This window comes from Hemitrygon akajei, chromosome 1, assembly GCF_048418815.1.
Source record: "Hemitrygon akajei chromosome 1, sHemAka1.3, whole genome shotgun sequence".
NCBI classification, from domain to species: Eukaryota; Metazoa; Chordata; class Chondrichthyes; order Myliobatiformes; family Dasyatidae; genus Hemitrygon; species Hemitrygon akajei.
Window position 1 is genome coordinate 188,269,485 of NC_133124.1, and position 24,608 is coordinate 188,294,092.

The following is a 24,608-nucleotide window of genomic DNA, read 5'->3' on the forward strand; positions in this document are numbered from 1 at the left end:
AGGTTATATGGGGCAGCAGGTTGTCCAACACTGAGTCAGATGGCACAAAACAATAATATTTGATCCAAACAGACAAGGCTCTTGTGGGGGCGGGGGGTGGGTCTTACCCAACATTCCATCAGACCGTAAGATATAGGGGCAGAATGAGCCTGTCGAGTTTGCTCCGCCATTTCACCATGGCTGATGCAGGTTTCCTCTCAGCCCCAATCTGCTGCCTTCACCCCGTATCCCTTCCTGTCCTGACCAATCAAGAATCTACCAACTTCTACCTTAAATGTACATAAAGACTTGGCCTCCACAGCTGCCTGTGGCAAAAGAAATTCCTCCCCATCTCCGTTCCAAAAGGATGCCCCTCCATTCTGAGGCTGTGTCCTCTGGTCTTTGACACTCCCACCATAGGAAACATCCTCTCCACATCCACTCTATCAAGACCTTTCACCATTTGATAGGTTTCAATGGGATGACCCCTCATTCTTCTGAATTCTAGTGAATACAGGCCCAGAGCCATCAAACGCTGTTCATATGACAAGTCGTTCAATGCTGGAATCATTTTCGTGAACCTCCATTGAATCCTCTCCAATGTCAGCACATCCTTTCTAAGATAAGGGGCCCAAAACTGCTCACAGTACTCCAAGTGAGGCCTCAATAGTGCTTTAAAAAGCTTCACTGTTACATTCTTGCTTCTATATTTTAGTCCTCTTGAAATGAACGTTAACATTGCCATTTCACCACAGACTCAACCTTTAAATTAACCTTCAAGGAATCCTACACAAGGACTCTCAAGTCCCTTTGCACTTCAGTTTTTTTGATACTTCCTCTCCATTTAGAAAACAGTCAACCCTTTCATTTCTTCTAACAAAGTTCATGACCATAAACTTCCCAGTACTGTATTCCACGTCCTATTTCTTTGCCCATTCTCCTAGTCTAAATCCTTCTGTAGCCTCTACTTACTCAAAACTACTTGCCCCTCCACCCATTATCATCTGCAAACTTTGAAACAAAGTAATCAATTCCATCATTGAAATCATTGACATATAATGTAAAAAGAATCGGTCCCACACGGACCCCTGTGGAACACCACTAGTCACCGGCAGCCAGATAGAAAAGGCTCTCTTTATTCCCACTCTTTGCCTCTTGCCAATCAGCCACTGCTCTATCCATGCTAGAATCTTTCCTGTAATACCATGGGCTCGTAGCTTGTTAAGTCTCCTCATGTGTGGCACCTTGTCAAAGGCCTTCATAAAATCAAAGTACACAACATCAACCAATTCTCCATTGTCTATCCTGCTTGTTATTACTTCAAAGAATTCCAATAGATTTGTCAGGCATATTTTCCCTTGATACTTATTCCCAGCCTACTTACCGTATTCAATTTACCTGCTGTTTCGTTGTCCCTCATTACTACCTCTCCAGCATCATTTTCCAGCGGTCTGATATCCAGTCCTGCCTCTCTATTACATTTTAGGATCAAAAGAAACTTTTGGTTTCATCTTTAATATCATTGGCTAACTTACTTTCGTTTTCCATCTTTACCATCTTAATGACTTTAGTTGCTTTCTGTTTGTTTTTAAAAGCTTCCCAATCCTCTAACTTCCCACTAATCTTTGCTCTATTATATGCCCTCTCTTTGGCTTTTATTTTGACCTTCACTTCTCTTGTTAGTCATGGTTGCATCAGCTTTCCTTTAGAACAGTGGTCCCCAACCACCGGTCCGCGGCCCAGTGGTTGGGGACCACTGCTTTTGAATACTTCTGCCTCTTTGGGATGTTTATATCCTGTACCTTCTGAATTGCTTCCAGAAATTCCAGCTATTGCTGCTCTGCCATCACCCCTGCTAGTGTTCTTTTCCAATCAATTCTGGCCAACTCCTCTCTCATGCCTCTGTAATTCCCTTCACTCCACTGTAATACTGATCTATCTGACCTTAGCTTCTCCTTCTCACATTTCAGGGTGAATTCGATCCTATTATGATCACTTTCCCCTGAGGGTTCTTTAACCTTCAGCTCTCTAATCAATTCTGGTTCACTGCACAACACCCAACCCAGAATAGCTGATCCCCTAGTGGGCTCAACCACGAGCTGCTCTAAAAAGCCATCTCATAGACACTCTAAAAATTCCCCCTCCTGTAATCCAGCACCAACCTGATTTTCCCAATCTACCTGCATATTGAAGTCCCCCATGACTATTGTAACATTGCCTTTTGGGCGTGCATTTTCTATCTCCTGTTTTAATCTGTAGGCCACGTCCTTATTACTGTTTGGGGGTCTGTATACAACTCCCATCAGGTTATTTTTTTTACCCTGTAGTTCCATAGCTCTATCCACAACGATTCAACACCTTCTGACCCTCTGTCACTTCTTTCTAATGATTTCATTTCATTTCTTAACCAACAGAGCAGTGCCCCCACCCCCCACCCGCCTTCCTGCCTGTCCTTTCAATACAAGTGTATCATTGGACATTAAGGTCCCAGCTATAATCTTTCAGCCATGATTCAGTGATGCCTACAACATCATACCTGCCAATCTGCAACTGTGTCAAAGATAATCTACCTTATTCTGTGCACCATGCTCATTCAGATACAACATTTTCAGTCCTGTATTCACCTTTTTGATTTTGTCGCTCAACCTTTTGATTCCTAACTTTGTCTGAGGTCTTACCAACATCTGCCTCCACAACCTCTCCACTAATTGTTCTGGCACTCTGGTTCCCATCCCCCTGCAGCTCCAGTTGGAGCCCCACCATGCAGCATTAACAAATCTTCCCACTAGGATATTAGTCTCCCTCAGTTCAAGTGCAAACTATCCCTTCTGTACAGGTCCCACCTTCCCTGGAAGAGAGCCCAATGATCCAAACATCTCATGCCCACCCTCCCTCCTACACCAACTCCTTAGCCATGTATCAAACTGTATAATCTTCCTATTTCTGGCCTCACTAGCACAGCAATCCCAAGATCACAACCCTAGAGGTCCTGCCCTTTAACTTAGCATCTACCTCCCTGAACTGCCTCTGCAGAACCTCGTCACTCATCCTACCCATGTCATTGGTACCTACATGGACCATGAACTCTGGCTGTTCACCCTCCCACTTAAGAATGATGTCTCGGACCCTGGCACCTGAAAGGCAACATACCATCCGGGAATCTTATTCTCGCTCACAGAACCCCTAATGAATCCCATTACCACAGCGTGCCTCTTCTTCACCCATTGCTTCTGAGTCACAGAGCAGACCCAGTGCCAGAGAACTGACCACTGTGACTTTCCTTTGATAGGTCAACCTCCTTCAACCCTGACAGTATCCAAAGTGCTATACCTGCTGTTGAGGGGGATAGCCATAGGGGTACTCTGCACTGGTTCCTTAACACCGTTCCCCTTCCTGACTGTCACCCAGTTACCTTTGAACTGCACCGTGGGTGTAACTACCTCTCTCTATGTCCTATCTCTTCAGCCTCCTAAATGATCCAGAGTTCATCCAGTTCCAGCTCCAAGTCCTTAATGTGGAGTGTTAGAAGCTACAACCGGATGCACTTCTTGCAGTTGTAGTTGTTGGGGATACTGGAGGTCTCCCTGCCTTCCCACATCCCACAAGAGGAGTATTGCACTATTCTGCCTGTCACTTCGACCTAGATGAGCAGATATAAAGAACAGAAGGAACAAACTTGAGCTTTTCTTTCCTTTGCTCTCTCTGAGTGAAGCCTCTCTTCACTGAAGCCTCGAAGAGCTAAAGCCTTAAGATCACCACTCTAACTATGTCCACTTAGACAATGGCCCATTCTTCCCTTGGTAATTATTTTTCCTTTGCACATATTTATCCAACTAGTTTTGAAAATATTTTGAATTTGCTTCCACATCTCTTTGATGCTGAAATCTCTATGAAATGCTAAAACATGGTGGGACAGTACTTCTCTGACAGATTCGTGATCTCAGGGCAGCTCAGGAACACTGGAATTGGGAACGTCTTCTAGAAAGGCTCAACTATGAGAGGGACCTCCCTGCAGTCTGCCACTGAGAAGGTTGTTGCCCCCTTCTCATTGTCCAAGGAATTGTTGTGCACTGAAGACCAAGTGGATATGACCTTCACAGCACAACAAATCTCCGTGGTAGCTCAGCAACTCCACCCTCAGCAACAGCCTCGTCGACTCACAAAACTGACTTATCAGCTGACCGTGGAGCTTCTCCTTCAAATGTACTCATCCTAAGAATTGACACATTACCAATGTACCCTCTAAGGTATTGGCACATGCACATCTTTTGCAACTAGCACACAAAGGAATGTAAACTATGCACAGGAGTTTGTCACCCTCTACGTCATTGGCATGTAAAGCATATTTCACGATTGTACTGAGGACTGATTCCTTTTCCGGTTTCTGATGCGAACGGTGTTGACAACACAGAGTTTGTGATGATTTGTCTGCAGGTTTTACAGCTGTCTTATTTATACTATTTTTATTGAAGAAGTTATTCAGTGCGCACATGTTGTCATCATTGAGCAAAAAGTTGCACAGCACAAGATTTTTGCGCACGCTAGTCATTACAAATTAGATGGAACGTTGCACATTATTGATAGACCTAACCAATCCAGACCCCGTACAGATAGGATTAAGAAAGGCAATGACAACCCCATAATATAACAATCAAGCTTCACACTGACACACATCGACAGTGATCATTTTCCATTTCTAGGAAGCCAGCTCCCAGCAGAAGTAGATATTGATGATAAAGTACCCATCTCATAGTAATAGGCTACGTAAAGACCAAAATCTCAAACACCACATTTACTGTCTACCAGTTGGCAGTCACACAATGCTTCTCTAAACAATGCTTCTACAAACTGCTTCCAATCAATATAGAACAGGAACAGACTCTTCAACCCACATTATGCCAAACTAATAAAACTATTGACACCTCATCACTTCTGCCTGCATATTCCATATTCCTCCATTCTCTGCACAAGCATGCACCTGTCTCAGAGCTTTTAAAATGCTTCTTTAAATGTCAAAGATTTGAATGATGGAATTGATAGCTTTGTGGCCAGGTATGCGGCAGATAAAAGAAGATAGGTGGAGGGGCAGGTATGCTGAGAAGGCAGGAAGTCTTCAGAAGGACTTAGACAGATTGGGAGAATGGGCAAAGTGGTAAGTGGAACACAGTGTAGGGAAGTGTATGGTCATGCACTTCCATAGAAAGAATAAATGTTTAGGCTATTTTCTAAATGGGGAGAAAATTCAAAAATCAGAGGTGCAAATGGACTTGTGAGACCTTTTGCAGGATTGCCTAAAGGTTAACTTGCAAGCTGAGTTGGTGGTAAGAAAGGCAAATGCAATATTAGCATTCATTTCAAGAAAACTAGAATATAAAAGCAGGATGTAATGCTGAGGCTGTACAAGGCACTGGTCAGACGGCACTTAGAGTATCGTGAGCAGTTTTGGACCCCACCTCTAAGAAAAGGTGCTGGCATTGGAAAGGGTCTAGAGGAGGTTCATGAGAATTATTCTTGAAATGAAAGGGTAAGCATTTGAGGAGCTGGCTCTGAGCCTGTACTCGCTGGAGTTTTGAAGAATGGAAGAGTAGATCTCATCAAATATTGAAAGGACTAGACAGAGTGGATGTATCCTCCAGTGGGCGAGTCTAGGACCAGAGGCAGCAGCATCAGAATAGAAGGAAATCCATTTAGAAAAGAGATAAGGAGGCCAAGTTATTGGATATATTTAAAGTGGGGGTTTATAGGTTCTTGATTAATCAGGGCATCATAGTTTATGGGGAGAAGGCAGGAGAATGGGGTTGAGAGAATAATAAATCAGCAATGATAGAATAGTGGAGCAGACTCTATGGGCTGAGTATTCTAATTCTATAAGGGTCCTGTCATTAACTGTGTATTTTCCATTTAAGTTTTATCTCCCAAAGGGCAACACCTCATATTTGGCCAAATTAAAGTCCATCTGCCATTTTTCTCCACTCGTATCCATCAACAGTGCCGTCTTTGTATTATCTGCATAATTAATGATCTATTCACATATATTTCCATCAGTTTTTAACACATATACACACAGAGGTTCTCGATAGATCCCTGAAGAATAGCACTGGTGTGATCTCCTGCCAGAACAAGTCCCATCAATCATTACCTCTGCAATGCACACAGAACGCTTGAGGAACTCAGCAGGTCAGACAGCATCTATGGAAATAAATAATTGCCGTTTTAGGCTGAGACCCTTCTTCATTACCCTCTGTCATCCATGAGGGTGCTAATTCTGAATCCAAACTGTCGTCACTGTAGATCCCATGCATCTTAATCTTCTGGATGAGTTTCTCATGTAAGAACCTCTGTTCACTTAGAAAGGTAAGGTCTCACTAGGAGTCAGCATGGTTTTGAGATCATGCCTCATAGATCAGATAGGTTTGTTTTAAAGAGAAAAGCTGTTTGCTGACTTGAGGCAAATTAGAGTGGAGAAATCCCCAGAGACCGGCAAGGTGTTCCCTCGGACTTTGTGGGAGGCTAGTGCAGAAATGGCAGGGTAGCCAGCAGAGATATTTAAAATGTCCTTAGCCATGTGTGAGCACCGCAGAATTGGAGAATAGCTAATGATGTTCCATTGTTTAATGTAGTCTCTAAGAATAAGCCAAGAAATTATAGGCCGGGGAGTCCGACATAAGTTATTGTAAAGTATTCTAAGGGGCTAAATATACAAGTCTTTAGATAGACAGGAGCTGATAGCATTAGTGAACACGTCTGGTAGGTCACATCTCACCAATCTTATAAAATTTTTTGAGGAAGTTACCAGAAAAGTTGATGAAGGAAAGGCAGTGGATTAATGTTGTCTACATGGACTTTAGCAAGGCCTTTAACAAGGGAGATGACATGGGAGGTTGGTCAAGAGGTTTCCGCCACATCATTCAGGATGAGATAGTATACCGGATTAGATATTGGCTTTGCAGGAGAAGCCAGAGTGATAGTAGACAGTTGCCTCTCTGACTGGAGGCCTATGACTAGTGGAGTGCCACAGGGATCGGTGCTGGATCCATTGTTGTTTGTCACCTACATCAATGATCTGGATCAGCAAATCTGTGGATGACACCAAGATTTCAGGTGCAGTGGACAGTGAGGAAGGCTATCTAAGCTTGCAGAAGGTTCTGGACTAGCTGGAAAAATGAGTTGAAAATGGGCAGATGGAATTTAATGCAGACAAGTGTGAGGTGTTGAACTTTGGGAGGGCCAACCAGGGTAGGACTTGCACAGTGAACAGTAGGCCATTGAGGAATGAAGTAGAACAGAAGGATCCAGGAATACAGATCCATAATTCCTCGTAAGCAGTAGATGGGGTCATAAAGAAGACCTTTTGGCACATTGGCCTTTATCCATCAATTACCGTGTGCAGGAGTTGGGATGTTATGTTGAAGTTGTGTAAGGCATTGGTGAAGCCTAATTTGGAGTAGTGTGTGCAGTTATGGTCACCTACCTACAGAAAAGATGGCAATAAGATTGAAAGAGTGCAGAAAAAATATACAAAGATGTTGCAGGGTCTTGAGGACTTGAGTGATAGGGAAAGGTTAAATAGGTTAGGACTTTATTCCCTAGAGTGTAGGAGAATGAGGGGAGATTTGATAGAAGCATACAAAATTAGGAGTACAGAGTCGATACAAGCAGGCTTTTTCCACTGAGGCTGGGTGAGACAAGAAATAGAGGTCATGGGTTAATGATGAAAGATGAAATGCTTGAGGGAAACATGGGGGGGGGGGATTTCTTCATTCAGAGGAAGGTGAGGGTCTGGAACCGGCTGCCAACAGAAGTGGCAGATATAGGTTTGATTTCAACATTTAAGAGGAATTTGGATGAGAGAGGTATGAGGACTATCCTTTGGATGCAAGTCAATGGGACTAGGCAGATTAATAGTTCAGCATGGACTAGATGGTCCAAACTGCCTATTTCAGTAGTGTTCAATGACTCTATAAGGAAGGTGGTGTGGTAGACATGGCTTCCTTGGACTTGAGTGAGGCTTCTTATCAAGTCCCACATGGTAGGTTGATCAGAAGGTAGAAGTACACGGGATCCAAGGAACATTGGCAAACTGAATCCAATATTGGTTTTGTAATAGGAGACAGAAGGTATTGGTGTGGATAGGGTGTTTCTGCAATTGGAAATTTGTAACCAGTGGTTTACTACAGGGATCAGTACTGAGACCACTGTTCTTTACAATATACTGTACATACTGTACAATATATTCAGATTTGGATGAGAATTTAGTAGTCTAATAATCAAGTTTGCAGACAACACAAAAATTGACTCATAAACATTGAAGAAATTGTCTTTGGATACATTGGGACATAGATCAGCTGAAAAATTTGGCAGATGGATTTCAATCCAAGCAAGTGTGAGGTAATGCACTTTGGGACATCAAATTCTGGCAGGATACAGAGTAAATGGCAGGGAACGTCAGGGTGTGACGTACAGAGATTCAAATTAATTTATTGTCGTATACACCAGGGTGCAATGAAATTCATGTGACACTCACAGAGTAAACAGTGTACATGGTCATAAAAATACAACAATAAACATAGCACTAAACAACTGAACGGTACAAAGTGAGGGAAGAAATGACAAGTCTGCCACAGTAGAAGTTTGAGGAATTCTCGTGAGCAATCTGATTCTTCTCAGCCACGTTAAGAAGGTACAGGCACCGCTGGGGTGCCTATCTTTCCTTTCTGGAAATGAAAGCTCAGGTGGATATGGTGGCAAGGGCAGCACTTGGAATGCTGGCCTTCATAGGCTGGGGTATTCAATACAGGAATCGTGCTGCAGCTGTACAGCACACGTGGAGTACTATGTACAGTTCTTGTTGTCACAATATGGGGAGGATGAGAGAGAGTGCAGGATCTCAGCAGGATGTCACTGGGAATGGAGTTTAAGGAAATATTAGATAGGCTGGGTTTATCCTCATGGGAATGTAGGCGATCGGATAGGTTGTGTTTATCCTCATGGGAATGTGGGTGATTGGATAGATTGTGTTTATCCTCATGGGAATGTAGGTGATTGGATAGGTTGTGTTTAATCCCCATGGGAATGTAGGCGATTGGATAGGTGTGTTTATCCTCATGGAAATGTAGGCGATTGGATAGGTTGTGTTTATTCTCATGGGAATGTGGGCGATTGGATAGGTTGTGTTTAATCCCCATGGGAATGTAGGCGATCGGATAGATGTGTTTATCCTCATGGAAATGTAGGCGATTGGATAGGTTGTGTTTATTCTCATAGGAATGTGGGCGATTGGATAGGTTGGGTTTAATCCCCATGGGAATGTAGGCGATCGGATAGGTGTGTTTATTCTCATGGGAATGTAGGCGATTGGATAGGTTGGGTTTAATCCCCATGGGAATGTAGGCGATCGGATAGGTGTGTTTATTCTCATGGGAATGTAGGCGATTGGATAGGTGTGTTTATCCTCATGGAAATGTAGGCGATTGGATAGGTTTTTGGATAGGTTGGGAATGTAGGTGACTGAGGGGTGATCTTATAAGTTTCTAAAACTATGAGGAGCATAGATAGGATAAGTAGTCAGAGTCCATTTCCTGGAGCAGAACTTGGGGGCACAGGTTTAAGGTAAGAGGAGAAAAACTTAAAGGAGGTCTGAGGTATTAGTTTTTCCACACAGAGGGTAGTGAATATCTGGAATGAGCTGCCAGGAGGTGGTGAAGACAGATACCTGTACAAGTTTTTTTTAAAAGGTGCTTTTTGCAAGGGCTTGGGTAGGAAAGCTGTAGAGGGATAGGCAAATGAGATTAGTGTTGGATAGGCATCATGGTTGGTATGGACAAGGTGAGCTGTAGGGTGTGTTCTGTGCTATACGATTCCTTAGACACAGATCTCAAAACAGCACAGCCCGAGACATCTGCACCAAACACAATGCCTAATTAAATTAGTTCGCTTTTGCCTGTACACGACCCATATTCCTTCATTCTCTGCATTATTTATGTATTTGCTGTATGTAGAGATACGGCACTAAACAGGCCCTTCCAGCTCAACGAGCCAAGCTCCCAGCAACCCAGTTTAGTCCTAGCCTAATCAAGGATCTCCAATCAAGGACCCCCATGACCAATTAACCTACTAACCAGTATGTTTTTGGACTGTGGGAGGAAACCCTCCTGTTCATGGGGAGAACATAGGAATTCCTTACAGATGACACTGGAATTAAACTCCAAATTCTGATATCCTGAGCTGTAATAGCATTGTGCTAACTGCTACACTACAGTTGCGCCCCATATACACGTACTGTCAAGGGACACATATATGGGGCACAACTGTAGTGTCGACTGTACTTTTTTCCATAGATACTGCCTGGCCTACTGAGTTCCTCCAGCATTTTGTGTGTGTTGCTTAGGTTTCCAGCATCTGCAGATTTTCCCTTGTTCGTGCATATTTGTGCGTTTATCTAACAGCCTCTTAAATGCCACCATGATAATGTGATTTTCATATCCTATACATCAGTAATGGTCATTCTGATTCTGATCCACTTCCACCGCCAACTGGCAGCATGTTCCAGACACTTACCACTCTCCATGTAAAAAAACAAACTTGCCCCGTACATCTCCTTCAAATGTTTCCCCTCGCACCTTAAATCCTATCTTCTCAAATTTAATATTTCTATCCTGGTTTAAAGATTATGGCAGACTATCCTAACTACGCTTTTATAATTCTATAAACACCTATGAGGTCTCCCCTGAGCCTCTGTTGATACCTCATACCCTCATATCCAGCCAGCCTCCTAGTGAACCTCCTCTGCACCCTCTCCAAAGCCTCAACATCCTTTCTGTTCTAGTTGTCCCATTAGACACACACACAATACTCCAAGTATAACCTAACCCGAAACTTATATAAGATTGTCTTCAATGGATCCTAACAATTTCTACTTGAAGCCATTTTTCCTTCCTCTACTAGAACCATTCATGATTTTGAACACTTTTGCTAGAACTGCAGATTGTGAACACTCAGCCGTGAGGACCAGCAGGTATTTTGATTGATGAGGATACTGAGGCTGTGACTTTGAGATGATCTTTTCTGAGCCCTTGATATTTCTGGCACACTCTTCGGTTCCAGAGGATTGGGGTGTATCAGGTTTGAATTCCACAAAACTGGAGTGCAAGGATCTGTTGGTCCTGCTATCTCCAGTTCCAATGATCCGGATGACTTGGTGGTGACTGATATCAGGGTGGGTTTGATCAGTATCTGCCTCTGTGCTGTGACCTTGTTCCCAATTTAGTGACTGTTGCATCAGGATCTCTGCTGGGAGAAAGTGGGTGAAGACATTAGCATGAAAACTCAGAATAAAGGTGCCTCTAAATACTGGTTTTCATCTTTCAAGTACATCCGCAGGAGCTTTACTGAAAGATGAAATGGAGAATAGAAAAATAATTGGTTCACTAAGTAAACTAGTTCTGAAACTCTAGTTGATCCCAATTGACACTTAATGCAGTGTAGAGAAAGTTTCCAAAGTTAGTTCCTGGAAAGGTGGAGAGAACTTTGGAAGAAAGATTGGCAGGATGGAGTTCAGGAAAATGAGGAGTGACCTTATTGGAACATCAGGTTCCGAGGGGTACTAACAATATGGACACAAAGAGGATGAGTTCCTCCGGGAATTTTGCACTAGGAGGCATTATTCCCGAATAAGGTGGAAAGGAGGAGGAAGCTCCTCTCTCAGAAGGTCATTTGGAATTCTTTGTTTCAGAGAACATTCGAGGCAGAGTCAATGGAGATGATGAGTCAATGAGACAAGCAGATCCCTGCATCACAGGAGAGTCAAAAGGGAAAGAAGGAGGGGTGAACACAGTCTGGCTGAATAGTGGAGCAGCTGCTGTTTGCTTCTTCCAATTTCTTCTGTTGTTGTGTATGACTACCAGAGCTGCCCTTTGAGAAGTGGGAATGTGAATTTCTGAGACTTAATATTGACTTCAACATGTGAAGAACTCCACATTGCACAAACTCCTGCTGTACGCTGCCAAAGCCAGGACAATGTACAAAACAGACACAAGTGGAGAAAATGATCAACAACAAGGTTCACAAACACACATACAAAAGCCTTAAGTGTTGCGCAAGGTGGAAATATTTAAACTGAAACATTTTTCAATGATTTGCCAAAGTTCAAGGAATTGAAGTTCTTCACCTGCCAGGTCATAGACAACAAACACCTCACATTTCTTAATGAATACTCAAGACCCTTCTCACCACCGCCCCCCACTACTCCCCCAACACCTCATTCACCTTTCAGACACCGCATACAACTCCACTGCCTTCTAACATTAATCATACTGCACAGCAACAAGCCCTTTGGCCCAATTCATCGATGCTGACCAAATGATCCCTGATCAAGTCCCATTTGCTTGCATTTGGCCTGTATCCCTCTAAGACTTTCCTTATTCACCTTCCTGTCCAACATTTTTTCTTAAAATACTGTAACTGTACCCACCTCTACCACTTCCTCTGGCCACTTTATCCACATAACACCCTTTGTGTGGACAAACTTACCCCTCAGGTTCCCTTTAAATCTTTCTCCTCTCAGCTTAAACCTATGCTCTTCTCGTTTTATACATGTGAAGACTATCTACCTTATCTATATTTCTCAATAATTTATTAATTTTATTTTAATTTAATTTTATCCAGAGATATGGTGCAACATAGGCTCACCTGGCTCTTCGAGCCGCACTGCCCCGATTGAATCCTAACATAATCAAAAGACAATTTACAATGACCAATTAACCTACCCAGTATGGCTTTGGACTGTGGCAGGAAACCGGAGCACCTGAAGGAAGCCTTTTCATTCCACAGAGAGGATGTACAAAGACTCCTTACAGAGGACCCAGAGATTCAACTCCGAACTCTGACGGCCCAAGCTGTAATAGTGTTGTGCTGACCACTACGTGACCATGGTGCCCTGACCTCTCAAGTCACTCCCCAGCCTCCTTCATTTCGATCCTATGCTGGTTTGCTTTTCCAAAATATTTCACCTCACATTTATCTGTATTGAAATCTATTTGCTACTCCTCAGCCCATTTCTCTAACTGATCAAGATCCCCCTGTAATCTACGATAAACTTCTTCACCATCAACAAAATCTCCTACTTGTGTGCCATCCACAAACTTACTGATCAAGCCTTGTGCATTCCCATCTAAATAACAAACAAGGGTCCCAACACCCATCCCTGTGACACGCCATCAGACACCATCCCCATTCCAAGAAACAATCTCCAATCACCACCTTCTGCTTCCTACCCCAGAGCCAATTTTGAATCCACCCAACGAGCTCTCCCTGGATTCAACTGGACCTAACCTTCCAGACCAGCCTACCATGCAGGACCTTGTCAAAAGCCTTGCTAGTGTCCAAACAGTCAACATTCACTGCCCTACCCTCATCTAACCATTTGGTTACCTCTTCAAAAACTCTCTAAGGTTTATAAAGCAAGACTACACACTGACAAAACCACGCTGACTCCTCCCATGTCGGAGGGAAGAGTTAGATTGATCTTAGAGTTGTGTAAAAGGTCAGCACACCTCTGTGGGCTGAAGGGCCTGTACTCCGCTGTATTGTTGTGTTCTAAAGACACTCCATCTAAATGCTGGTAGATCCTGTCCCTCAAAATCCCTTTCATTAACTTCCCACCACTCATGTTAACCCTGTAGTTCCTTGCTACCCTTCTTAAGCAATGGAACGACATTAGCCACCTACTGGTGTCTGGGAACTTGCCAGGTGACCCTTTACCTGCTTTCTACAACTTTCTACGTTTAAGACAGCTATCAATGAGAATAACCTTGTGGGAAAGTATTAAAATGCAGGAGAGCAAATTATGAGAATATTAGGCAGGGATTAGGGGAGAGTTAATCGGGAACAGTTGTTTTTGACCAAGTCCACATGTAGAGGGTGTTTAAAGACCAACTGCACAGAGTACAGTAAGAAGGAAGGGCAGGCACGGTAAGGTAAGAAAACCTTGGGTGACGAGAAATATTGTGAATTTAGTCAAGATTTAAAAGGAAGCGCATGCAAGGTTTAGACAGCCAAAGTTATACAGAGCCCTTGAGGATTATAAAGAAACCAGAACAAAATAGAAAAGAATTAGGAGAGCCAAGAGAGGCCCTGAAATGTCTTTGGCAAGCAAAATTAAAGAGAATCCCAAGGCATTCTATACATACATCAATATCAAGAGGATAACTAGGGCGAGGGTAGACCACTCAAGAATAAAGCAAGGAACATCTGCTAAGAGGCTAAAGGCATGGGCGAGGTCGTAAATGAATACTTTGTGTTAGTATTCACCAAGGGCATGGATGATAATGGGATCAATGTGGGGCATGATATTAAAAAAAAAGATAGTGTTAGGTCGCTTGAAGAACATTAAAGTGGATGTCCTCGGGGTCTGATTTAATATTTCACTGGTTACTGAGAAAGACAAATCTTGGATTGGCTGGGGGATTGAACAAGAACTTCATGTCCTCACTAGCCACAGGGGAGGTTCCAGAGGACTGGCGAGTAGCTAATGTTGTTCCTTTGTTCAAGAGTGAACAAGGGATAGTCCTGGAAATTGTATACCACTGAGTTTTAAGTCAGTGGTAATGAAGCCATGGGAAAGAATTCTTCCGGATTGGATTTATGAGCATTTGGAGTGCCACAGCCTTATTTGGGACAGTTAGCACGGCTTTCTGTGGGGCATGTCATGGCTTGCTAACTTGACTGAATTTTTTGGAGGAGGTGACAGAGGTAATGAAGGTAAAGCTGTGGATGTTGTTGACATGGATTTTATTAAGGCATCTGACAAGGTCTTTCATGGGGGCTTATCCAGAGGATTAAGATGCATGGGACGCATGGTGCAGAGAAAATGCTCAGAGAATGCAGGCAGGCAGGCAGGCAGGATTAGTTTAATTTGGCATCGTGCCACAATATGACACAAGTATGAAGGGCCAAAGGGCCTGTTCTTGAAGAAAGGAATAATATTAGCTGCTCACCAATCCTCTGGGACTCACTTGTGGCTACAGTGGAAATAAAAGTCTTGGTCAAGTCCTCAGTAATCTCATCTTTTGCCTCCGTCAACAGGCTGGGGTATATTCCATCTGACTCTGGGGACTTATCCACCTTACTGTTCTTTAGGAGAGCCTTCACCACCTTACTCTTTTCAATACAAACTACTCATTTATAATCTCACCCCTATCCTTTAACTCCAGCAATATAAACAACAAGGCTTCGCTCCCAGATGAGCTTAATGCCTTTTATGCCCACTTTCACCAACAGAAAACAGAGGCGCCTTCAAGAACCCCATGGCCCCCAACGACCCTGTGGCTTCAGTCTCTGAAGCCCACTCGAGAGTATCCTCCACGACAGTAAATCCACAGATGGCATATTGAAGAACTGTCTGGAGTATGTGTGGACAGCTTCAACCTCGTTCTTTGGCTGACTGAGGTACCCATCTCCTTCAAGCAGGCTTCAATCGTACCGGCACTCAAGAAGAACGTGGTAGCCCTGACTCAATGACTATCGTCCAGTAGCACTTGCATCCATTCTGATGAAGTGCTTTGAGAGGCTGGTCATGAAGCGCAGCAACCTCTGCCTGAGGAGTGACGTGGAGCCGCTCCAATTTGCTTACCATCATGGCAGGTCAACAGCAGATGCCATTTCATTACACCTTCACTCAGCTCTACAACATCGGGACAATTAAGATACAGATGACCACAGCTCAGCATTTAACACCATCATCCCCTCAAAACTAACCACCAAGCTCCAAGACCTAGGCCTCAATACCTCCCTGTTCATCTGAATCCTCGATTTCCTCACTTGCAGACTCCAGTCAGTATGGAATGGCAACAACACCTCCTCCACAATGAGTACAGATGCACCACAAGGCTGTGTGCTTAATCCCCTGTTCTACTCACTTTATGCCTCTGATTGTGTGGCTAATTTCAGCTTCTTTGCCATATTTAAGCTTGCTGATGACACGACTGTTTCTGGCTTTTTGGTAGAGACAAACTGGCATATAGGAGGCTTGGAAAAAATAGTTGAATGGTGCCACAACAATCTCTCACTCAACATCAGCAAAACCATAGAACTGACTACAGGAGTAGGAAACTGGAGGTCCTCATTAGGAGATGAGGTGTGGAGAGGGTCAGTAATGTCAAATTCCTCGGTGTTATCAAATCAGAGGATCTGTCCTGGGACCGGCACACAAGTACCAACACAAAAGAGTGATAACAGCTCTATTTTCTTAAAAGTTAGTGTAGATTTGGCATGTCATTTAAAACTTTGACAAATTTTTGTAGACACATAGTATCCCAAATGGTGGCATCACAGCCTGATATGGAAACACCAATGGCCAGGAATAGAAACTGGTGGATACAGCCCAGTCCATCGTAGGCAAAGCCCACCATTGAGTACCTTTACAACAATCAAGAAAGCAACATCCATCGACAAGTACCCCCACCAACCAGGCCATGCAACCTTCTTGAAACTACCATCAGGCAGGAGGTTCAGGAGCCTTGGGCCTCACACCATCAGCTTCAGGAACATTTATTACCTCAGAGACCTCAGACTTGACCCTGCCTTGTGCAGCTGGATCCTGGACTTCCTGTCAGATCGCCAGCAGGTGGTAAGAGTAGGCTCCCTCACCTCCACCCCTCTGATTCTCAACACAGGAGCCCCTCAGGGCTGGGTACTGTCCCCTCCTTTACTCCCTGTACACCCATGACTGTATCGCCACCCACAGCTCCAATCTGCTAATTAAATTTGCCGACGACACTCCATTGATTGGCCTTATCTCAAACAATAACAAGGTGGCCTACAGGGAGGAAGTCATCTCTCTAACACACTGCTGTCAAGAAAACAACCTCTCCCTCAATGTTGTAAAAACAAAGGAGCTGGTTGTGGATTACAGGAGGAATGGAGACAGGCTGACCCCTATTGACATCAATGGATCTGGAGTTGAGAGGGTAAACAGCTTCAAGTTCCATCGAGGACCTCATGTGGTCTGCACACACCAGCTGTGTGGTGAAAAAAGCACAACAACGTCTCTTTCACCTCAGGTGGATGAGGAAGTTTGGTATGGGCCCCCAAATCCTAAGAACTTTCCACAGGGGCATAACTGAGCATCCTGACTGGCTGCATCACTGCCTGGTATGGGAACTGTATCTCCCTTAATTGTAGGACTCTGCAGAATGAAGCGGACAGCCCAGTATATCTGTAGTTGTGAACTTCCCATGATTCAGGACATTTACAAGGACAGGAATGTAAAAAGGGCCTGTAGGATCATTGGGGACCCAAACCATCCCAGCCACAATCTATTCTAGCTGCTACCATCCGGGGAACGGTACCACAGCATAAAAGCCAGGACCAACAGGCTCCGGGACAGCTTCTTCCACCAGGCCATCAGACTGATGAACTTACATTGATTTGAGTGTACTCTATATTACATTGACTGTTCTATTTATTATAAATTACTATGATTGCACAAGGCACATTTAGACGGAGACGTAACATAAAGATTTTTACTCCTCATGTATGTGAAGGATGTAAGAAATAAAATCAATTCAGCTCAGAACCATGAGGCTCTTGAACCAACAGGGTTAACTTCACCAAACTCAACTCTGAACTGATTCCACAATCTACAGGTTCACTTTCAAGGTCTCTACAACTCATGTTTTTTTTTGCAGAATTTATCTTCTTTGGCACTTTGCTGGTTTTGTCAGTCTTTGTTTATGTACAGTTTTCTTAAATTCAATTGTATTTCTTTATTTTCCTGTAAATGCCTGCAAGAAAATGAATCTCAAAGTAGTATATAATAACATAACTGTACATAGTTCAATATTTACTTTGACATGTTCCCTCCTTTATCCTGAGGTCCTACCCTCTTCCTAGTTATTTCCTTATGTATAGATTCTCTTTAATCCCACTTGCCAAGGACATGTCATGGCCCCTCTTGACTCTAACTCATACCTTGAGTTCTCTCCTGACTTATCTTCTCCCATGGCCCTCTAAAAAACCTGAATAAGTTAGTTGAATAAGATTTCACAGATCCCAGCTGACTCCGCTCAGTTCAATGATTCTTCATAACATTTTATTATATCCTGCGCTCCACTATTCCCTCCGCCCCCCCCCCCCCCCCCACCTGCTCTGCCTTGTTTTCTCTCCCTGTTCTTTTCTAAATAGCAGGAATAATTACAGTGCTCCTGAACACTCACAGATGCAACACACACATGCTGCAGGAACTCAGCAATCAGGCAGCACCTATGGAAACAGTTGACGTTTCGGGCCCAGGGTTGCAGACAGAAGCTCAGTGGAATCACTGGCCTGCGTCAGTCAACAGCAACTACGCTGTAGTTGGGCAGAAACCTTGCCTCCCCCACCACCCCCCACCCTTCTGTATCTCCCCGTGGTCCGGGCAGTGGACAATACTGTCCAATCTCCACACTACCTACAATAGTGCCTCACAGGAACTGGCCCTCAGTCCTACAGTGCTTGCATTGAAGACAATGTCCAACTAAACCTCACAAGGTCCCTCTCCCTTCCAATCCCCACAGATCCACTGTCCTAGCAGCTTCTCGGACAGCTCTGTGGTCTCTCTCTTCACCAATTAACCTCCATCTCTGCCATGGGCTCACAAGGCCTCCAACCACTCTGCAGAAACTAGCAAAAATCAATTGAGAACCAGCCCTGAGCAGCTGGAATGCTGTCTTCTTCATTCACAAATCAGGTTGCGGGTGCCTTGCTCTCCGTGTGGCTGTAAATCCAGGGGCATCTGGAGGGGGTGGGTGGGGAATGGATCTAGGCGAGTCTGGGGAGGAGAGAGCGATCCAGAAGTGCCTGACGACCGGGGGGGGGGGGGGGGGGGGGGGCAGAAACGTCTCCAGATGTATCGAGGTGAGCCTGTGTTAGGGGTGTGAGGGGAGGGAAGAGTGATCCGGATTTGTCCGGGGAGGGAGGGAGATAGAAACGGATCTAGCTGTGTCCGGGTGGTGGCTCTTGGTGCATAGGTGTATGGGGGGGGGGGGGGGGGTAGCGGGGTACTGATCCGGCTGTATTCCTTTCTGGAGGAGTAAGGGAGACCCTGCCGGGACCGCAGACCCACGCCGCTCTGCTACACGACGGGGTGCCCCTAGCTCCGGCTCCGGCTCGCTGCCAGCCCCGCCGCTCCCACTCACCTACCGTCCGCTGTACAGCCTCCGCCTGCCCGTCAGCGCCAAAGCGGTTCGTTATCAGCAGCTTTGAGCGTTGAATAAAGCAGCAGACACATCCTTTTGTGGTCCCCCCCCGCCCCCCGGATACAGCAGCAAGGTTGGGCGCAAGAGGTAAGTGTGGCGACGGTCGGAGACTCACGGTGGCTGGGAACCGTCAAGGAGAGAGAACGAGAGAGAGCGGGTGGGCGGGCCGCACGGCTGTTTGGATGGCTCCTTGCAGCCGCACCTACCGGGCCGGCGGGAGGCTGTGGCCGCCAACGTGACGGAGCATCTGCGGCAGAGCGCCCGGCCAGGGTACAGCCCTCCTCCCCTCCCCACCCCACCCTACCCCACCCCGGCATACCCCGGTGGTGCACCTGGCAGTGGGTGGAACCCGGGCGAGGAGACCACCAGACCCGGGCCACCCCGGCACAACCTGTTGCTATGGCGACCACCCCCCCCCCCCGTCTTGGCAAACCTTAAGGCATTTCTGTGTCACCTCACCCAGCGCTACTGAAAGCAACACAGTTAACTCTCTTTGGGGAAAGAGGAGCGGATTGAGGCAAATTTGCAGGGGGGAAAGGGGTTTTCTTCCGCCCCAATTGATGCTGGTTTAAAATTGGCACCTGTACTGAATTAGCCCTTTGCTGCATTCGGTACGTAAGGTAGTAAAAATAAAACAAAGCACAAGATATTGCGTTGCCGTTTAGAGGAAAGGCAGTTCACTTAAACGAAGTGCAAAAGCCACGGCCGGCAGATCAAGGGTTAATATTCGGGTCGGGTATTCCTGCTCTTCTGCCCGATGGGGAAAGAACCTCCCAACATCTCCGGATCACCGCGCTCACAGCCCCACCGGGACTGCCTCCATTTCCTGCCCGGGAAACTCAGCGCGCAAGGGGGTCAATCTGTGTGGCCTTATTGGCAGCTGCCGTGAAACAGAATGCAGCGGAAGTTCACTGTCCCTTACCCTTCACTACCCTTTCATTGTCCTCACCCCTCAGTCCCCTTTCCCTGTTCCTCATACCTCACTCCTCAGTCTGAACTCACTGTCCCGACCCCTCTCACCCCTCAGTCCCCTTTCCCTGTTCCTCATCCCTCACTCCTCAGTCTGAACTCCCTGTCCCTACCCCTCTCACCTCTCAGTCCCCTTTCCCTGTTCCTCCTCCCTCACTCCTCAGTCTGAACTCACTGTCCCTACCCCTCTCACCCCTCAGTCCCCTTTCCGTTCCTCCTCCCTCACACCTCACTGAACTCACTGTCCCTACCCCTCTCACCCCTCAGTCCCCTTTCCCTGTTCCTCATCCCTCACTCCTCAGTCTGAACTCCCTGTCCCTACCCCTCTCACCACTCAGTCCCCTTTCCCTGTTCCTCCTCCCTCACTCCTCAGTCTGAACTCCCTGTCCCCTTTTCTAGTTCCTCATCCCTCACTCCTCAGTCTGAACTCCCTGTCCCTACCCCTCTCACCCCTCAGTCCCCTTTCCCTGTTCCTCCTCCCTCACACCTCACTGAACTCACTGTCCCTAGCCCTCTCACCCCTCAGTCCCCTTTTCTTGTTCCTCATCCCACACTCCTCAGTCTGAACTCCCTGTCCCTACCCCTCTCGCCCCTCAGTCCCCTTTCCCTGTTCCTCCTCCCTCACACCTCACTGAACTCACTGTCCCTACCCCTCTCACCCCTCAGTCCCCTTTCCATGTTCCTCCTCCCTCACTCCTCAGTCTGAACTCCCTGTCCCCTTTTCTAGTTCCTCATCCCTCACTCCTCAGTCTGAACTCCCTGTCCCTATCCCTCTCACCCCTCAGTCCCCTTTTCTTGTTCCTCATCCCTCACTCCTCAGTCTGAACTCCCTGTCCCTACCCCTCTCACCCCTCAGTCCCCTTTCCCTGTTCCTCATCCCTCACACCTCAGTCTGAACTCCCTGTCCCTACCCCTCTCACCCCTCAGTCCCCTTTTCTTGTTCCTCATCCCTCACTCCTCACTGAACTCACTGTCCCTACCACTCTCACCCCTCAGTCCCCTTTCCCTGTTCCTCATCCCTCACTCTTCAGTCTGAACTCACTGTCCCTACCCCTCTCACCACTCAGTCCCCTTTCCCTGTTCCTCCTCCCTCACACCTCACTGTCCCTACCCCTCTCACCCCTCAGTCCCCTTTCCCTGTTCCTCCTCCCTCACACCTCACTGAACTCACTGTCCCTACCCCTCTCACCCCTCAGTCCCCTTTTCTTGTTCCTCATCCCTCACACCTCACTGAATTCACTGTCCCTACCCCTCTCACCCTTCAGTCCCCTTTCCCTGTTCCTCATCCCTCACACCTCAGTCTGAACTCACTGTCCCTACCCCTCTCACCCCTCAGTCCCCTTTCCCTGTTCCTCATCCCTCACACCTCAGTCTGAACTCACTGTCCCTACCCCTCTCACCCCTCAGTCCCCTTTCCCTGTTCCTCCTCCCTCACACCACAGTCTGAACTCACTGTCCCTACCACCTCACCCCTTAGTCCCCTTTTCTTGTTCCTCATCCCTCACTCCTCACTGAACTCACTGTCCCTACCCCTCTCACCCCTCAGTCCCCTTTTCTTGTTCCTCATCCCTCACTCTTCAGTCTGAACTCCCTGTCCCTACCCCTCTCACCCCTCAGTCCCCTTTCCCTGTTCCTCCTCCCTCACACCTCACTGAACTCACTCTCCCTACCCCTCTCACCCCTCAGTCCCCTTTTCTTGTTCCTCATCCCACACTCCTCAGTCTGAACTCCCTGTCCCTACCCCTCTCACCCCTCAGTCCCCTTTCCCTGTTCCTCCTCCCTCACACCTCACTGAACTCACTGTCCCTACCCCTCTCACCCCTCAGTCCCCTTTTCTTGTTCCTCATCCCTCACACCTCAGTCTGAACTCACTGTCCCTACCCCTCTCACCCCTCAGTCCCCTTTTCTTGTTCCTCATCCCTCACTCCTCAGTCTGAACTCCCTGTCCCTACCCCTCTCACCCTTCAGTCCCCTTTCCCTGTTCCTCCTCCCTCACACCTCAGTCTGAACTCACTGTCCCTACCCCCTCACCCCTCAGTCCCCTTTTCTTGTTCCTCATCCCTCACTCCTCACTGAACTCACTGTCCCTACCCCTCTCACCCCTCAGTCCCCTTTTCTTGTTCCTCATCCCTCACTCCTCACTGAACTCACTGTCCATACCCCTCTCACCCCTCAGTCCCCTTTCCCTGTTCCTCCTCCCTCACACCTCACTGAACTCACTGTCCCTACCTCTCTCACCCCTCAGTCCCCTTTTCTTGTTCCTCATCCCTCACACCTCAGTCTGAACTCCCTGTCTCTACCCCTCTCACCCCTCAGTCCCCTTTCCCTGTTCCTCCTCCCTCACACCTCAGTCTGAACTCACTGTCCCTACCCCCTCACCCCTCAGTCCCCTTTTCTTGTTCCTCATCCCTCACTCCTCACTGAACTCACTGTCCCTACCCCTCTCACCCCTCAGTCCCCTTTTCTTGTTCCTCATCCCTCACTCCTCACTGAACTCACTGTCCCTACCCCTCTCACCCCTCAGTCCCCTTTCCCTGTTCCTCCTCCCTCACACCTCACTGAACTCACTGTCCCTACCCCTCTCGCCCCTCAGTCCCCTTTTCTTGTTCCTCATCCCTCACACCTCAGTCTGAACTCACTGTCCCTACCCCTCTCACCCCTCAGTCCCCTTTCCCTGTTCCTCCTCCCTCACACCTCAGTCTGAACTCACTGTCCCTACCCCCTCACCCCTCAATCCCCTTTTCTTGTTCCTCATCCCTCACTCCTCACTGAACTCACTGTCCCTACCCCTCTCACCCCTCAGTCCCCTTTTCTTGTTCCTCATCCCTCACTCTTCAGTCTGAACTCCCTGTCCCTACCCCTCTCACCCCTCAGTCCCCTTTCCCTGTTCCTCCTCCCTCACACCTCACTGAACTCACTGTCCCTACCCCTCTCACCCCTCAGTCCCCTTTTCTTGTTCCTCATCCCTCACACCTCAGTCTGAACTCACTGTCCCTACCCCTCTCACCCCTCAGTCCCCTTTCCCTGTTCCTCCTCCCTCACACCTCAGTCTGAACTCACTGTCCCTACCCCCTCAGCCCTCAGTCCCCTTTTCTTGTTCCTCATCCCTCACTCCTCACTGAACTCACTGTCCCTACCCCTCTCACCCCTCAGTCCCCTTTTCTTGTTCCTCATCCCTCACTCCTCACTGAACTCACTGTCCCTACCCCTCTCACCCCTCAGTCCACTTTCCCTGTTCCTCCTCCCTCACACCTCACTGAACTCACTGTCCCTACCCCTCTCACCCCTCAGTCCCCTTTCCCTGTTCCTCCTCCCTCACACCTCAGTCTGAACTCACTGTCCCTACCCCCTCACCCCTCAATCCCCTTTTCTTGTTCCTCATCCCTCACTCCTCAGTCTGAACTCCCTGTCCCTACCCCTCTCACCCTTCAGTCCCCTTTCCCTGTTCCTCCTCCCTCACACCTCAGTCTGAACTCACTGTCCCTACCCCCTCACCCCTCAGTCCCCTTTTCTTGTTCCTCATCCCTCACTCCTCACTGAACTCACTGTCCCTACCCCTCTCACCCCTCAGTCCCCTTTTCTTGTTCCTCATCCCTCACTCCTCACTGAACTCACTGTCCCTACCCCTCTCACCCCTCAGTCCCCTTTCCCTGTTCCTCCTCCCTCACACCTCACTGAACTCACTGTCCCTACCTCTCTCACCCCTCAGTCCCCTTTTCTTGTTCCTCATCCCTCACACCTCAGTCTGAACTCCCTGTCCCTACCCCTCTCACCCCTCAGTCCCCTTTCCCTGTTCCTCCTCCCTCACACCTCAGTCTGAACTCACTGTCCCTACCCCCTCACCCCTCAGTCCCCTTTTCTTGTTCCTCATCCCTCACTCCTCACTGAACTAACTGTCCCTACCCCTCTCACCCCTCAGTCCCCTTTTCTTGTTCCTCATCCCTCACTCCTCACTGAACTCACTGTCCCTACCCCTCTCACCCCTCAGTCCCATTTCCCTGTTCCTTCTCCCTCACACCTCACTGAACTCACTGTCCCTACCCCTCTCACCCCTCAGTCCCCTTTTCTTGTTCCTCATCCCTCACACCTCAGTCTGAACTCACTGTCCCTACCCCTCTCACCCCTCAGTCCCCTTTCCCTGTTCCTCCTCCCTCACACCTCAGTCTGAACTCACTGTCCCTACCCCCTCACCCCTCAATCCCCTTTTCTTGTTCCTCATCCCTCACTCCTCACTGAACTCACTGTCCCTACCCCTCTCACCCCTCAGTCCCCTTTTCTTGTTCCTCATCCCTCACTCTTCAGTCTGAACTCCCTGTCCCTACCCCTCTCACCCCTCAGTCCCCTTTCCCTGTTCCTCCTCCCTCACACCTCACTGAACTCACTGTCCCTACCCCTCTCACCCCTCAGTCCCCTTTTCTTGTTCCTCAT

At 47.2% G+C, this 24,608-nt stretch overlaps 1 protein-coding gene across 5 annotated transcripts in view; it reads right to left on the reverse strand.

Moving 5' to 3' along the window:
* The window catches only part of dmtn (dematin actin binding protein), a 77,662-nt gene extending 58,191 nt beyond the window's left edge, over window positions 1-19,471 (reverse strand). For 2 of the 5 annotated variants that reach the window (XM_073056816.1, XM_073056805.1), the window contains exon 1: window positions 19,152-19,409. The gene's annotated coding sequence lies outside the window, so the exon portion shown is untranslated. The other 3 variants (XM_073056781.1, XM_073056755.1, XM_073056796.1) reach the window with 3 other exon arrangements.
* Window positions 19,472-24,608: the final 5,137 nt, after the last annotated feature.